Source organism: Schistocerca cancellata, chromosome 1, assembly GCF_023864275.1.
Source record: "Schistocerca cancellata isolate TAMUIC-IGC-003103 chromosome 1, iqSchCanc2.1, whole genome shotgun sequence".
NCBI lineage: Eukaryota > Metazoa > Arthropoda > Insecta > Orthoptera > Acrididae > Schistocerca > Schistocerca cancellata.
Window position 1 is genome coordinate 136,993,090 of NC_064626.1, and position 16,155 is coordinate 137,009,244.

The 16,155-nt window shown below is 43.8% G+C and overlaps 1 protein-coding gene across 1 annotated transcript in view; it reads right to left on the bottom strand.

The window, feature by feature from the left end:
- The window catches only part of LOC126166863 (microtubule-associated protein futsch-like), a 474,845-nt gene that overhangs the window by 256,425 nt on the left and 202,265 nt on the right, over positions 1 to 16,155 (bottom strand). The window lies entirely within an intron of this gene.

Consider the following 16,155-nt stretch of genomic DNA (forward strand, 5'->3'; position numbering starts at 1 on the left):
TGGGGGAACGACGGTTTCAATCCGAGTCCGGCCATCCAGATTTACGTTTTCCGCGATTTCCCAAAATCGCTCCAGCCAAATGCCGGGATGGTTCCTTTGAAAGGGTGCGGCCGAAATCCTTTCTCCACCTTGGCACAATCCGAGACTGTGCGTCTCTAATGACCTCGATGTCGACGGAACGTTAAACCAATTTTCCTTCCTTGCTTCTACTTGGGGAATAAATTAAATTCCACGTAAAGGATACACATAGAATTTTTGTCATACTTGCGGAGGGAATAAATAAACGCCCGCTGAGGACGCTACGATTGTATTGAGATATATTCGAGTAAACACAAATGTATAACCGTGATTTTTAGATGTTTCATCCCTTTCATGTAAACTAGAATACAGAGCTTTAAAAAATTCGAGATGATTGTATAGCGTGTTGACAGCCGTTCCACACCTCTCGGAAGGTGCCACGGAAATGTTCTGCATTTCGCAGAATCCCTGGAAGAAAATACCTGCTACTCAGAGGAAAGGCCTTTGACAAGGACAGGGACTATGACAGGGGCGAATGGCAGAGCAGTGTTGCAGTGACAGCGCCACTTGGACCGTTTTTGTAGTATAGCTGGCCATTAGGGGCAGCACGGCGCTGCAGAGGCCTCGTTGGGCCAGATCTGCCGCCCCCAGTGGGGCAGGAGCAGGAGTAGCAGGGGGCCCGCTGCCGCCTCTTATCGCAGAACCAGGTTTGTCACTCGGGCTGCCCGCCCCCGCCGCCCCCGCGCTGATAGCGACCGTCGGATCCCTCAGCTTCCTGTCTGCCAGGAATGCTCAGACGCTCCTCCGACACAGACTGCCGCCCACACTTCGTCGCTTTAGACGGGGACGTAGAGCATCTTTTCCTGAGGTGGAGGTCTCCTGTTCACGACCTAGGCTGTACAGTAACTTCGGCCGTCACGGATGGAGACTGCAGAAAGACGTGCCGTAATATGTTCTTTGATATGCTCAAGATCGATATACAGTGGAAATCAACAGAGCTGAACCGGAGGAAACGTCACTGTCAAACGGCGGTGTGCGCTCACACTAGGCGGAGCGTCAACACAGCGTCGCATCGCTCAGACCGAGACCTACGAGAACGACAGGTCGCGGTGCGGACATCACAGCAGGTGACACGGTAGACAATAATGCCAGAAGCCGTCTCCAGCGGAGAACTAGTAACTAGATCAGACGCTCATATATGCAGCGTCTGTTCTTTCGGACTTGTCAGAAAGAACAGACACCGCATGTGTAATTAAGACGAGACTGGCCAGTGATCCCTGCAGTGCAGATGCACACCACACTCGAACTGTTATGGGAATCGCCGAAACGCCGCGAGTGAATGGGATAATGGGCAAGGGCATTACGTCAGTAGTGTGTGTGGGAAGTTGAGAATTTGGGTCTGGCGGGAGGCGTGCTAGGGTGCCCCGTGCAGTTGCCACGACCACTGTGTCCAATGGTCAGAGGGTCTGCCTAGCGAGCACGAGACTCGGGTTCGAATACTAGTCCAGCACAAATTCCCAACTTTCTCCAGTGATGTAAATCGATGCGCACTTACAACTAAATGTCACGATTCTTTTGTGCCTCAATTTCAGACGACTTTAATAATTCTTGACAGCGCGTTTAAATGCATGCAAGCTCTCGATAGCACACGACTAAATTAAGGCCTCTAGTGCGTACCTTTTCAATTACTGATTTGCCGTCGGTTCTATGCGGAGCCGAGTGTTCGCGAAGTGTGGCGGACAAGCCGGCTAATGTGACGTCACAAGTTCGTATTTCTGCTGGGCCCCAGCTCAGACCAGCACAGAACTGTTAAATTCAATATAAGCTCACTGGGTAAACCATTAATCAGTCTCTTGAACGGAGCACACTGGTCACTTTGGAACGCTGAAGACGTAGAAATCGTAAGTCATGGCAGTTAATTGGTGTGCATGTGCCAGCTAGGTGTATGGAATCAGCGCGCAGCAAGACGAGTCGACGCAGAGACGTGACAGAATGGGAGGAAGGAGATACCGTGTTTTCACATGCTGATGACCTCACAGTGATAGAAGTTCTCCATTTCATTGGTGTATCAACCCGGACTACAAGGAATGATGCGCTACTTGCAATTATGTAAGGCAGTGCCTGAAAAAAGTTGCTAAATGACAATGGCCGGAGGTGACTGTCACACCTTGGCAAAGACAATTGGTTTAAATTTCGAGCTCCCATAAGTATTGGCAGTATCGACAGTGATGTCCGTTACATTGTCTGAAATGCGGGTCCATTTCAGCCAGTGTTCGGACGACCACTACGAAGGGAACTGCATGAACTGGACGTTTGGAGTCGGATACCTCATAAATGGCTGTTCCTCAATTGGCACGCGAAACCAAACGTCGTCATTCGGGCAAACTACAGAGCAATTGGATAGAACCTGCCCGGAGACGTGTAGTGTGATTCAGTGAGTCGCGTTTTTGCCTCTTGTCAAATGATGCAATGTGCCAAGTGCACAGACGGCCCAATGTGGCATTTAAAACGCTGTATGTAGCGGGTGCAGTTCAGGCCGTCGATGTTTGTGTGATGTTTTGGGGGTGTTTTGTGTACTATGATTCGAACCCACTCATTCGTATAAGCGTGAACAAAAACTCGATACTTATTTCAACATTTTCTGTGAGCAAGTGCAATCTTTCCTTCTACATCTTCATGGTGAGTATGTTGTGAACACTCCCGGCTTTCAAGACGACAGCCGTGTTTACAGGGCTGCACTAACTCGCTAAATCTGCGGATCTTAATTCACACAAAATGGGTAGCACGACCTTTTTTTATCAAAGCGTGATGTAGCATAGGGGTGAATAACTCTTTGTCCAGTGTCCTTAGTATCAGCTTTAGTAAATTTGTAATACTAGTAGAGTGTATTAATGACCAATGCGAGGTTGGTAACAGATGCTCTGCTGGGCAGGAGGAATAGGAAAAGTGTCGTCACAGCATTTCAGGACATCGACTTTTATTATGTTGAGGAAATACATACCTACAAAACATGTCAAATAATATTTACAATGCACTTCTTACTTAATCGTTTCTCATTTGTTTTCCTTCTGTGTAGCAAAAAAGCAAATAGCATACAAAAACTATTTTTCTCCTTGGATAGGCTGACTTCAACTTAAGAATGATATATATTGTGTGGTCAGAAACAGTCTAAAAGGCTTGTGAGGGGGTTTCAGGGTAGACTTTGCTGAGAAATAACTGTTAAGAAAAGAATTAACACGTTGCGCGGTTTCCGAGTTAATTAGTACTAAAGTTAGCCAATCAGGCGCGCGCAAATTCAAGCGGCGCAGCAGAGACGGTGTTACCAAAAGTGTGCTTCGTTTGGTTTCCTGGAAACGAGCAACATAGCGATACAAAAGTTGGACATGGGACGGTAGTAAGGATCAAAATCGAGCCAAAGGCCGATCAGTCTCCTGCGCTAGCATCTACAGTATGAGAACGACAGACACTACTAACTGTTGAAACTTCCCGGCAGATTAAAACTGTCTGCTGGACCGAGACTCTCTCTCGGGACCTTTGCCTTTCGCGGGCAAGTGCTCTACCAACTGAGCTACCCAAGCACGACTCACGCCCCGTCCTCACAGCTTCACTTTTGCCAGTACCTCATCTCCTACCTTCTCCTACCTTCCTGCAAATCTTGCAGCAGTAGCACTCCTGAAAGAAAGGACATTGCGGAGACATGGCTTAGCCACAGCCTGGGGGATTTTTCGAGAACGAGATTTTCACTCTGCAGCGGACTGTGCGCTGATATGCGCACACACCGCTGCAAAGCGAAAATCTCTTTCTGACTACTAACTGTTTCCGTCGGTACGCTGGAATTCGAGCGCGCGACGGCCAGATTGGCTAACTTCATTGCTAGTAAACTCGGAAACGGCGCAACGAATAGAATTTTTTTTTCTTAACAGTTATTTCTCAGCACTGTCTACCCTACAACAGCCACGGCTTCTCAGACTGTTTCTGACTACTCTGTATATATCCAAAACGAAAGATATTTAAAGAACTTGCACTCACATTTATGTACGATGTTGGTGTCTTTTTTGTCCAGATTTAAAAAAAAAAACTAAATAATTTCATAGGAAATCACTCACAGGAAAAGTGTGCAAGCTTTCGTGCAACCTCCGCAATATGTCATCAAAACAAAGCAAGCAATAATATGAAGATAAATCCTTTACAACGTGAGTGATCTCGGGGACGCGGGGCTAACTTCTGATTTTAGCAGACGACTCCGTCCTTGAAACTTCCTGGCAGTTTAAAACTCTGTGCCGCACCGAGACTCGAACTCGGGACCTTTGCCTTTCGCGGTCAAGTACTCTACTAACTGAGCTACCCAAGCACGACTCACGCTCCGTCCTCACAGCTTTACTTCCGCCAGTACCTCGTCTCCTACCTTCCAGACTTAATCTGCCGGAAGTTTCATACCAGCGCACACTACGCTGCAGAGTGAAAATATCATTCTGGAAACATCCCCTAGGCTGTGGCTAAGCCATGTCTCCACAATATCCTTTCTTTCAGGAGTGACAGTCCTGCATAATTCGCAGGAGAGCTTCTGTAAAGTGTGGAAGGTAGGAGACGAGGTACTGGCGGAAGTAAAGCTGTGAGGACGGGGCGTGAGTCGTGCTTGGGTAGTTCGGTTGGTAGAGCACTTGCCCGTGAAAGGCAAACGTCTCGAGTTCGAGTCTCGGTCCGACACACAGTTTTAATCTGCCAGGAAGTTTCATACCAGCGCACACTCTGCTGCAGAGTGAAAATCTCATTCTGACTCCGTCATTATTCGTTTGGCAACACTATCCACACTACTTCACTGGCAACAATAACGCAAAGTCCAGTAGTAACACAAAGCAGAGACGTAGAGCAGTAAGTCGTTCAGTGTCCTCGTATCTGTGCCAAACTACCTCCAGTCATTAACCTGGGTAGTGGCAGCGGAGGATGGAACACAGTCCGCCGAAATTCAATGAAAGGTAGGTTACGCAACGCCGTCGCGTGTCTCCCGGTTCACGCCGCCTCTGTCATCACACAGACCCGCCCCTCTGCCACCTGTTGCTCGCCGGGGCGTCCCTATTTCGGGCGTGGCAGTGGTGCTAATTAAATTCCTCGTCACGCGCCTGCCAAGACGGCTGTGGCGAGCGCGAGACAAAGGCCGCTGACAGCACGCAAAACACAGTGTGGTCCGGCCTCATTAGTCAGCGAGCCAGTTCCCAGTGTGAAGGGCGGCAGCTGTTCGTCTTCTCACACTCGCCCCCTCTTGTCCAACATTCGCGTCTTGCTGCGCATCGGCGGCAGGCTATGTTGAGCGTTGTCACACTTAAGTGGCCATTTCCCTCGCTGATAGGATGACAACCAGTTTAGAGACTGCTGCTTCGAATACCGCCGGGAAAAAATCAACATTTCGCCGGTAATGGAAACGCCAAACTTCAACAAAAACTCCCATCATATTGGAATACTCTCCACGTCTGTACGGGATGCAAAAACTGACACTAGTTCGTCCATATGGACCTGAGAATCTCAACCATGTGATACTGGGATGCTCAAGATTCGAAGGGCCGTGTGACAAACTTCATTCACCATTAATCAAAACAGGAATATCGCTACCCATTTGCATTACCACAACAACTTCTTGATTCTAATCGAGGCGTATATGTTTTAAAACCAGTGGCATTATGTGTGGCGTTATGTCAAAATTTTCACGTCTACGGACTTGATTTTAGGAAGATGCATGTAGCCAAAACTAAACCATCTGTGGGAAGGCCAAGGAGATCGCCGAAGGATGGACCTCCTCACATATCTGCAGTTTCAGTCAGACCTGACTGTTATGTTACTAAGTAACTTCATCTCTTTTATTACGAATATATAAGGAAGGAGCAAATGTCTTAATTATTTCGCAGGCGTATGTAAACAACGTCGGCGAGGCAACAGTCGCAACAAATGTACTTCGTCGTGACTAAATTATCACGCATCGGCCAAAGAAAAACCACCGAGGTGGCAACGAGAGCACACGTGTCAAACCGTTTCGGTTTTTCCACACGCTGTTCGAGGTTGAAATAATAGATAGTTATTGTGAATAAAATTACAATTAAATCAATACCATCAGCTGCTGACGGGCGTTGATATTCATCAACGGGGACAGTTGGAAGTGTGTGCCCCGACCAGGACTCGAATCTGGGATCTCCTGCTTACATGTCAGACACTCTAACCATCTGAGCCACCGAGGGCACATAGTGCAACTGCAGGGATTTATCGCCGGCACGTTCCCCGTAAGACCCACATTCTTAACTTATAGTCCACACACTACATTCGTAGTGCCCCTGCCATTATACCCATTACTCGCACCAGACAATTTAATTGTAATTTCATTCTAGAGAGGTGCACGGTCACCAATGGCATCTGTTCTTTCGGGCATGTCCGAAAGAATAGATGCCATCTTCACGTAATTATTGTGAAGTTGGTTCGATGAACCCTGTGCCAGGCACATAGGTGTGATTTGCACAGTATCCATATAGATGTAGATGTAGAAACCGTGCTCCAGTTTCCTGGTTCGGAGTGAGCCTGCGTCACTTTAAGGTAGCCCCACACCCTAAACTCGCCTCTAATTAATACCCATTCAGTTTCGCAGATATATTTTTTCGGACACTAGCTCCCATAAGTATTGGCAGTATCGACAGTGATGTCCGTTACATTGTCTGAAATAGCCCACTGGTTTCCAACGCGGGGTAGCTACTCCTTGGGAAGTAAAATATTTTCTTGGGAGGGTGTTTAAAAACAAAGAGTTGAAAAATTTTTAAAATCATGTTTATTGTCACTGCTTTTTCTACACTCGCTTATTTACTGGATAAGTAACCACTGATTATCCCAAACTATCAAAGAGAACCGTTATCGCGTGAAGTGATGGGACGGAACCAACAGCTTGTGAAACGTAAATTAGAATGAAGTTTATAGCGGAACGTCTCGTTGACGAGGACGTCATTATTGACGGAGCACAAGCTCGAACTGGGGAAGAGGAGGGAAGGAAGTCGCCAGTGTACTGTCCTATTTGAAAATCGTACGAACATTGTGTCGTTTGACCATCGCAGAGTCCCGTATGGACGACATAGTAATACAGAAACAACTGAAAGAAGTTGAAAACAAACACGTCGCCATGTCCGGACGGAATCCCAGTTCGGTTTCAGAACGAATTCTCTACGACATTAGCCCCTTACTTAGCTTGCATTTACCACAAATCTCTCGCCCAGCGCAAAGTCCCAAGCGACTGCAAAAAGCGTAAGTGACTCCTGTATATAAGAAGAGCAAAAGAAGGGACTCGGAAATTTACAGACTAATACCCTTAACATCGATTTGCTGCAGAATTCTTGAACATATTCTGAGTTCGAGTATCATAAATTTCCTTGACACCGAAAAGCTTGTCCGCGGACCAGTACGGTCTTAAAAGACACCGCTCGTGCGAACCTGAGCTTGCCCTGTTCTCACATAATACACTACGAATCATCGATGAAGGGCAGCCTGCAGACTCCAGATTTCTTGATTTCCGAAAAGCATTTGGCACGATGCCCCCCTGCACACTGTTAACGAAGGTACGAGTTTATGGAATAGGTTTCCAGATAGATGAGTGGCTCGAAAACGTCTCAAGCAATAAAACCTAGTTCATTGTCCTTGACGGTGAGTATTAATCGAAGACAAGGGTATCGTCAGGAATGCCCGGGGAGGTGTGATAGGGACGCTGTTATTTTCTGTATATATAAATGATCTGGCGGACAGGGTCCGCATCTCGTGGTCGTGCGGTAGCGTTCTCGCTTCCCACGCCCGTGTTCCCGGGTTCGATTCCCGGCGGGGTCAGGGATTTTCTCTGCCTCGTGATGGCTGGGTGTTGTGTGATGTCCTTAGGTTAGTTAGGTTTAAGTAGTTCTAAGTTCTAGGGGACTGATGACCTAAGATGTTAAGTCCCATAGTGCTCAGAGCCATTTTTTTTGGCGGAGAGGATGGGCAGCAATCTGCCGTTGTTTGCTAATGATGCTGTACGGTGTCGAAGTTCAGTGACTGTAGGAGGACACAAAATGACTAAATTTGTAGTTGATTTAATGAATGGCAGATAAGTCTGAATGTAGAAAAACGTAAGTTAATGTGGATGACTAGGAGAAGTAAACCCATAACGCTCGGATACAGCATTAGTAGCGTCCATATTGACAGTCACGTTGATTAAATTTCCGGGCCTATCGTTGAAAAGCGACATAGAAATGGAATGAGCATGTGAGGATTGTGGTAGGGAAGACGAACGGTCCACTTCGGTTTATTGGGAGAATTTTAGGAAAGTGTGATTCATCTGTAAAAAAGACCACGTATAGGACATTAATGCGAGCCATTCTTGAGTACTTTTTGAGTGTTGGGATCCCCACCAGGTCGGATTAAAAGAAAACATGAAGCAATTCAGAGGCGGGCTGCTTGATTTGTTACTGGTAGATTCAAACAACAGGATTCTTCTGCCACCAACATGTGTTTCATCTAAGGACCACGGAGGAAAGATACTGGAAATTAGGACTCACACGGATGCATATAGATAGTCGTTTTTCGCTAGCAGTATTTGCGAGTGGAACGCAAGAGGAAATCACTACTAGTCGTATAGGGTACCCTCCGCCACGCACCGAACGGTAGCTTGCCGAGTTTGTATGTAGATGGAGGAAACAACCGTCCCAGCATTCGCCTTAAGCTACTCAGGGAAATCACGGAAATCCACCTACATGTGGATGGCCGGACGGGGATACGTACCGCCGTTCTCCCGAACGTCATTCGAAACTGCTCTGCGGTTCGAGCAAGCGCGTCCCACTCCGTTTTACTGGTCAGGTGTTTGCTCGCCGACCAAGCCAAGGTAAAAGATAATGTGTTTTTTTTCCAAACTGATACGGCTTTTTTTTCCTTTAAGAAATAAACCCGCTTGACCTTGACTTGTAAGGAAATACAGTGAATATTTTGACAGCTCAAAATAAGGACGCTGGTTTTATTTGCATATCGGTGCTTTATCAACGCAAGATTGAAGCTGCCGACAGAAACGGATGCTTGACGCAAGCAATGAATCACACTGATTTACAGATTTGCAATTGCTATATATTGTTAGCGCTTATTTTCTTGATTTGGAAAACCGACGACATAATGGCTGGGTTTTACTTCAGTGTTCAGTGAATGAAGAAATATTTTCAGGTAGTGAAATTCCAGCAAAACTAAATTTTCTTGGGCTCCGCGAAGACAACGCCCAAAAAATGAGTTTTGGTATACCTGGAAATTTTTTTTTGCCAATAGTTGATGGCGAGTACCCTTTAATACCAAGAAAAGCCATTCCCTACATGACACGAGTGTGAATATCGGTTGCCGGCTATGAAAACAGAAATGATTAGGAGAATGAAAGTGAAATATGACTTATGATACGTATTGGCTGAGACCAAATCGAATGTTGTCGGAAATAAGCAGTAACAGCCAGGGGTGGGATCCAGGATGGAATGCAGGAGGGCAGGGGGCATGACATAGTTTCAGTGCACTGGAGCTGTTTTATACTATCACTTATTTAAACTGTTTACCGTGCTTTCCGTTACCAATAACCAGATTGAGGACATTTAGGGCTGTTCGAAAAATCGAAAAAAGTACATCATTTTTAGGCTGACGACCCGGACTTTTTCAGCATTTGCCGTATGCTGCTGGGGGGGGGGGGGGGGGGTGTTGATTTCCTCCCCTGCCCTCTCCCTCCCTGGATTCCCCTGTAGTAACAACAGTTTAATTGACTCGTTATGTTTTTTGTGATAAAACTTGTCATTATTGTTTGGATGTTAACCAATATTATTTGTCTTCCGCAATTTGTAAATACTTGTCATTATTATTGAACGTTAACCAAATGTTATTTGTCTTCCGTAATTTGTAAATCAATGCGTTCCACTTCTCCATCAGTTTAAAGTTTGATTAGTTATTACTGAATTTTGTTAAGGTGGTGGCTGACATCGGATCGCGTTCGAAGGTAGTTAGTAAATTTGAGAACCGCTATGCTAGTTTGTGGAGCTGTCTGAACTTTCGGAAGTCCCAACTGACGTCACGGGAAACCCAGGCGGCGATGCGTACGGTGTCAGGAGCAACCAAAAGCAGAGTTTGGCACTATCTCTCGCCGTGAATTAAAGCAGCTTGTACTACAGACCTCCTTAATTATGTGGTCCCGTACGTGTTGTGCGTTTAAGGAACGTTTTCCGTTAGCTAACGGGAAATCAGTCTCACACTATGGCATCACCTCCAACTGGAAACTCCGACTTTGGTAGCACTGTAGTCGACTGAAGGTTCACATCCGTTGGTATCGAATGCGGAAAAGATGCTAGCGTGATAATCGAAACTTTAGTGCATCAAACCTCTGTATGAAAAACAATAGCGCAATCGTACATTTATTGCTGTCTCAATTTATTATTTCTTCTATCTGATTTAATTTGATGGTTGCCTTTTTCGCTGCAGTGTTGCTGGAATTCGAAGATCATTTTGATCATCTGACATATTCTGCATCTACAAACGCGCTATTTTTTGGCAAGTCAACCTACATAAATTGCAGAGGGTGGGTACTTGCTACCAGCACAGTCACTGCCTGCTCTATGAGGCGACACGTCTCCGTATGTGCCTCATTCTCTCTTATTCCTATTCTAGCCGAAATATGCCATGAAGTTACAGAATTTATTATATTTTTCTAATGTTTAAAATGTGAAACAGCAACCGCCCACAAGTATGGTTTAAAACAAACCACTAGTGGTTTCGGATTTATTGCGAATCCACGTTCAAGTGGCTCTTACAGATTCCCTTCCTTTCCTACAGGGGCTTCGTTTTTTTAGTCATTATTGGTTTTGTGCACTAACATAAACAGAAAGTTTTTCGTTCAAAATTTGGTAAAGACATCATTAAAACAAAGGCGTTTTTCGTTGCGGAGCAATCTTCTCACGAAATTCCAATCACCAACTTTCTCGTCCGAATGCGAAAATATTTTGTTGACGTCGGCTTACATCGGGAGAAACGATCACAATTATAAAATAAGGGAAATCAGAGCTCGTATGGAAAGATATAGATGTTCATTCTTTCCGGGCGATATACGAGATTGGAATAGAACTGTGAAGGTGCTTCTAAAAAATGGCTCTGAGCACTATGGGACTTAACTTCTGAGGTCATCAGTCCCCTAGTACTTAGAACTACTTAAACCTAACTAACCTAAGGACATCACACACATCCATGCCCGAGGCAGGATTCGAACCTGCGACCGCAACGGTCGCGCGGTTCCAGGCTGTATCGCCTAGAACTGCTCGGCCACTCAGGCCGGCGAAGGTATTTCAATGAACCCTCTGCCAGACACTTAAATGTGATTTACAGAGTATCCATATAGATGTAGATGTAGAACTTATGATGTATGTTTTTTATTCGTTACCTTCGCAAAAACACTTATGCAGTGACTTCAAAGTTATCGAAGTATGAAATGTGACGAATTCATCGGTTATGCGTGTGATACAATTTAAAGTTTGAACACATTTTGGCATGTACACTATGTCAGCGCTGTTAAATTCTCTGGCATCTCTTTCAGCCCACACCATTCTACGTTTTGTGGCAGAGTACGTGTTCAACGGACGCAATTTCACATAAGTAACAAAAACAAGTACAAACATTTGCTGTGCGTAGGGGAATTGGTAGAAGAACCGTAGCATGAGTGAATGATGAATAGTCGCTGTTCCTGAGGCATGGGTGACCGGCCATTGTTTCTTGTCTCGTGTGCGCGTGAGTTTCAGAGCTGCATATAACTGTTCAGAATGATTAAATTAGTACCGTTGAATGGTGACGGTCAAAAGACAATGAAAGCTGAGGAGAAACAGACGGTAGCACTTTTCCAGTAACATAAGCAATGGGGAATCGGTAATACTATGTCTGGAGTACATATAATCGCTGTGAAGTTAGAGCTGAGTGTGCTTGTGAAAAAAAAAAGAAGTGGTATAAGGGACCTTTGGTCTACCGCAGAATAATAAAATAATTATGATCTATTCAATTTAGCTACCTTTTGTTTCCGTGAAAATACAACTATGAAAAGAGCCGGCACTATTACGTCAATGGACATTTAAGTCGGCCGGATAAAACAACCCGAGATGGAGCCGAGCCGCATGGAACACAAGCTAGAGGGCGAAGAGCGAATTGAGCATTATTGTTCGTCAACAGTACGTTCCGTGAGTGAATGGAACAAATCTGTTTCAGAAGAGACACTGTTTTGCAGATATTTTCAGTGCAATACTAATACAAACGGGGATCAGAAATGAAAACGAAGGACAATTACTCTGGAACGTATCGCCTGAGACGACGGGTCCTTTATAACAATATACTCAGAAAATGTTCCTCAGAAAAACCTCCGAAATTCTGGCAAATCGGGTTCACCCTGTGCATTCGTTAGCACTTTTTTTTTTTTGTCGTGTGACGCATACCCTTTAACAGGGACTTCCAACACGTGAAGGGAAATTTTGTAGGCGTTCACAAGCGGAGAAAAAGCATCCGACAGCTTCGATTGTCGTTGTGCAGTGTGCAGTAATATGCAATTACAGGAGACGTATCTGCGGGCGATGCCTGCTACAACCTTTGTGTGTCTCTGAGGTCTGAGGTAGCGCTATGCCTTACCGTTGTATGGCTGCGATTATACTGCAAGAGCACTCTGGCGGAGAGCAGTCAAACTAACACGTCTCTGCGGCAGAGGTGGAGCGATCTGGTAGATACGCTAGCCGGACCTGAAGCGAGCGAACCTACGTCACCGATACTTCAAGTGCAGCATTAATGCTGTCATTTAATTTAAAAACTTCATTGATTTTGTCCACTATGAATTTACCCTGACTTTCCGGGCTGTAGGTAGTAAACAACTCAAATCGTCGTCAACTCAAAAACTAGTTTGAATGCAGAGATTTGCTAATACCGTTATAGATGGTATGCCCTTTCCTGGATACTAACTTCGAGCTGACTTACCGAACAAATTATAATGGTACGTAAAGTTTAAGGGGGAGTCGAAATCCCAATGCCGCTTAGTAAGAGGTGGAACAAGCGATTGATCAAACCAATAACTGACTGATGGTTGAATTGGGAGCTATTGAAATTGCAGTTATCGAATATCATGCTCTACCTGCATCAGCTGCTTAGTTCCTCTGTGACAATGGTTTCATGGGCTGTAGGTCACGTTTAGTCTCGTACTGCCAGAGACATCCTCAAAGGCAAGAAAGTGTAGTTTGTCAATATTCAAACGTACACTTGTTCAGCTGCTCGAAATTTCCGAACTGTATATTGGTAACCGAGCGACGGTAAATATACGAACTCAAGTTTAAGATATAAGTTAGCTATGCAGACTTTGAGAACATTTCCCACTGTAAGGAAGGAAACGTCAGTTACCTGCCACAGAGGACAGCATAATATTCTTGAATGCCACCAAGGACGTAAATACCTGCGATTGTAAGATCACAAACCTTTATTATTGCTAACAGTTTCGATTGCTACTAATCATCAGTAGGAGGAAGAGGCATTTCAACAGAACTCAATACATAAAATTCGTTCATACGTAGTATTCTTTTTTTTTCATTACGTAGAGTGGCTTCGGACGTCATGTATGTATCTACACACATACCGTAACTGAAAAGCTTCTTCAGTATGATGATGATGGGTAACAATCGAAACTGGCAGCAATAAGAGTACGATAGTATGGGATGTGAAGCAAAAGTTGTGACTAGACCGAACACTTTCTGTAGGGAGGATGCATAAAGTTATATTGAATGCAGAATCATCGATAGATCTAGAACTAACTTTGGGTGTGGCCCAGGGAAGTGCGTTGCTACCATTGCTTTCACTTTGTACATTAAACACCTTGCATTTGTTTACAGAGATCGATGTCAGTACATTATGCGTTTTCGCGATAAGATTCAGTGCGCGAACTGATGTTACACGAACTTTCGTAGGCAATTAAGGACTCGTTTTTACGTTTGTCGCCATCTCCAGAAAAAACTTCTTTCAAATGATGCAAACGTTTGCAGCCGCTGTGCTTTGCTGCAAGCTATCAAAATCCATTTTGATATAAATGCAGTTTTAAGAACGAAAAGAAAAAAATTCTGATATGTTTATTTTCGTTGCCAAGCGGTTTTCGGCTTGCTAGGTAATCGACAGCATCAGCACACGTAGTTAAGGACACAGGTAAATAACTTTAGAAAGGTGACAATATACGCGAAAGATATACCAGAAATTCATACGCTTAAGATTTCCTTCGCAGAATAACCGCAACAATGAGAGGGAACCTGAAAACTTGTTTGCGACAAATATCAAGACCGAATGTCTTAGAGCTATCGTATGAATCCTTTTCGTAGAAAACAGGGGAATTTAACGACTTCAGATATGAGTTGCTTTAAAATTAGTGTCAAATAGTGTTCTTGAAAATATTTTTTTGTACGAAAAGAGATATAACTCAGTGTTCAGATTCGTTAATATCAACGAAGCACTATTAGTGGTAGTGATGGATCGAACAGGAAAAAGAAAGAATTACAGCTTTTGAAGAACAATGGATATGATTATACTCCTTCTTATTGGTGTAATAAGGAAAGGATTTTGTTTTGCATTTCCTTTTATGAAGAAACACATTTTGTTTCGACTTCATCAGTAAAAATTTTGACCCTTTATATGTGAAAAAATCAGTATCTTTCGAAATGATTAAAATCGAGTATGTTGCTTGTTTTGGTTACAGTATCCCAATTGTTGGTCTCTTGGTGTCTAGACCAACTTGAAATAAAAAAAAATGGTAGCTGATAGGTTGGGAGAGGCTGATATAGTAGAATGGGACGCTTCAAAGACATTATCTATCAAAGAGTAGCTGCTACAATGGCTGAGATGAAAGAACGAATTCGGTAAGCATTCTGGTCGCTGCCAGCAGGAAATATTTTCTGGGATATCCGAAGTGTATGCAGACAGGGTATGAAAGTGCTTAATCACAAAGTAAAAAACGAATGTTCTTTTGTAACACTTTCGTATAAGCGTGTCATGTACAATTCAAAATTCGATTTATAAAAATAGTTTTTACAGTTTCGATACCACACACAAAAGTAACAAGTAAGCACTGGTAATAAAATCCACGTGGCCTACGTTGGAGCTTGTATTTTGACTACTACTGGTATTAATAAAAAACTTAATATTTACTGTACAGTCGACGACTCCCCATCGCCAACATGGGAACATCTTGTCATAAATTTTTAATGTTAAAATGGGGGAAACATGTTTTTTTTTAATACAAATTGAAAGAAAAAGTTTCTCCAGTCTAAAACTTTAAATTTGTTTAAAGCTTATCTCTTATTGTACAAGATTTATAGAGCTCTCCTCAACTGTTGCTCGACTTGTGAACCAGAAAGACTGATTTGATGATTTCATAGGATCATTGCAACATGACTGTTCCCTGTGACGGTACTGATCCTTCACGCAAGTCCTATTTGATATTCTTAAGCTGCCTTTATTTTCGCCAGTCCTCAGCACATTCAAGGCAACAAGATGATCTCCATTGAGTTCGACATTATTGATCTGTCTAAAATGTAGTTTACTCGTAGAGAAAGGATCGGGTGTATCTTTTTCGAATAAAAGAACTGTTATGACATGTCTGCAGCACACAGTACATGGTAAATGAAAGATATACTCAGAAGAAAATTTTTTGAAATCTAATATGCATCAAAATTAAATACAGACTAAGCTAATGAATAGGCCTGAATAAACAGTATGAAAAATAAGGTGTCAGTGGGTGAAGTGGCTGACTTGATTAAGTAACGATTCTTATCACCCTGGTCTTGCTTATAGTTATCCTTATTACAGCCTCTATCCTCAGTTTTATGATCCTCTCGATAGTAAGTTGTAGTTATTTCTGTAGTTCAGCCGACTCTGTTTGATGTCTTTCTCCTCTAATATGTCTCTTTTTTTTATGTTTGTCCGTTTGTTTAGTAGGATAAATACTGAAAAGCGAGCGTTGGTAACAACAACCTACTAGTATACGATTAACTCCTCCAATCCGGTCTGAAACGATGGAGCCAACAAAACTATACTGGTCCGTCTAAGGAACGATACTTCCTTCATTATATCGACTGATAC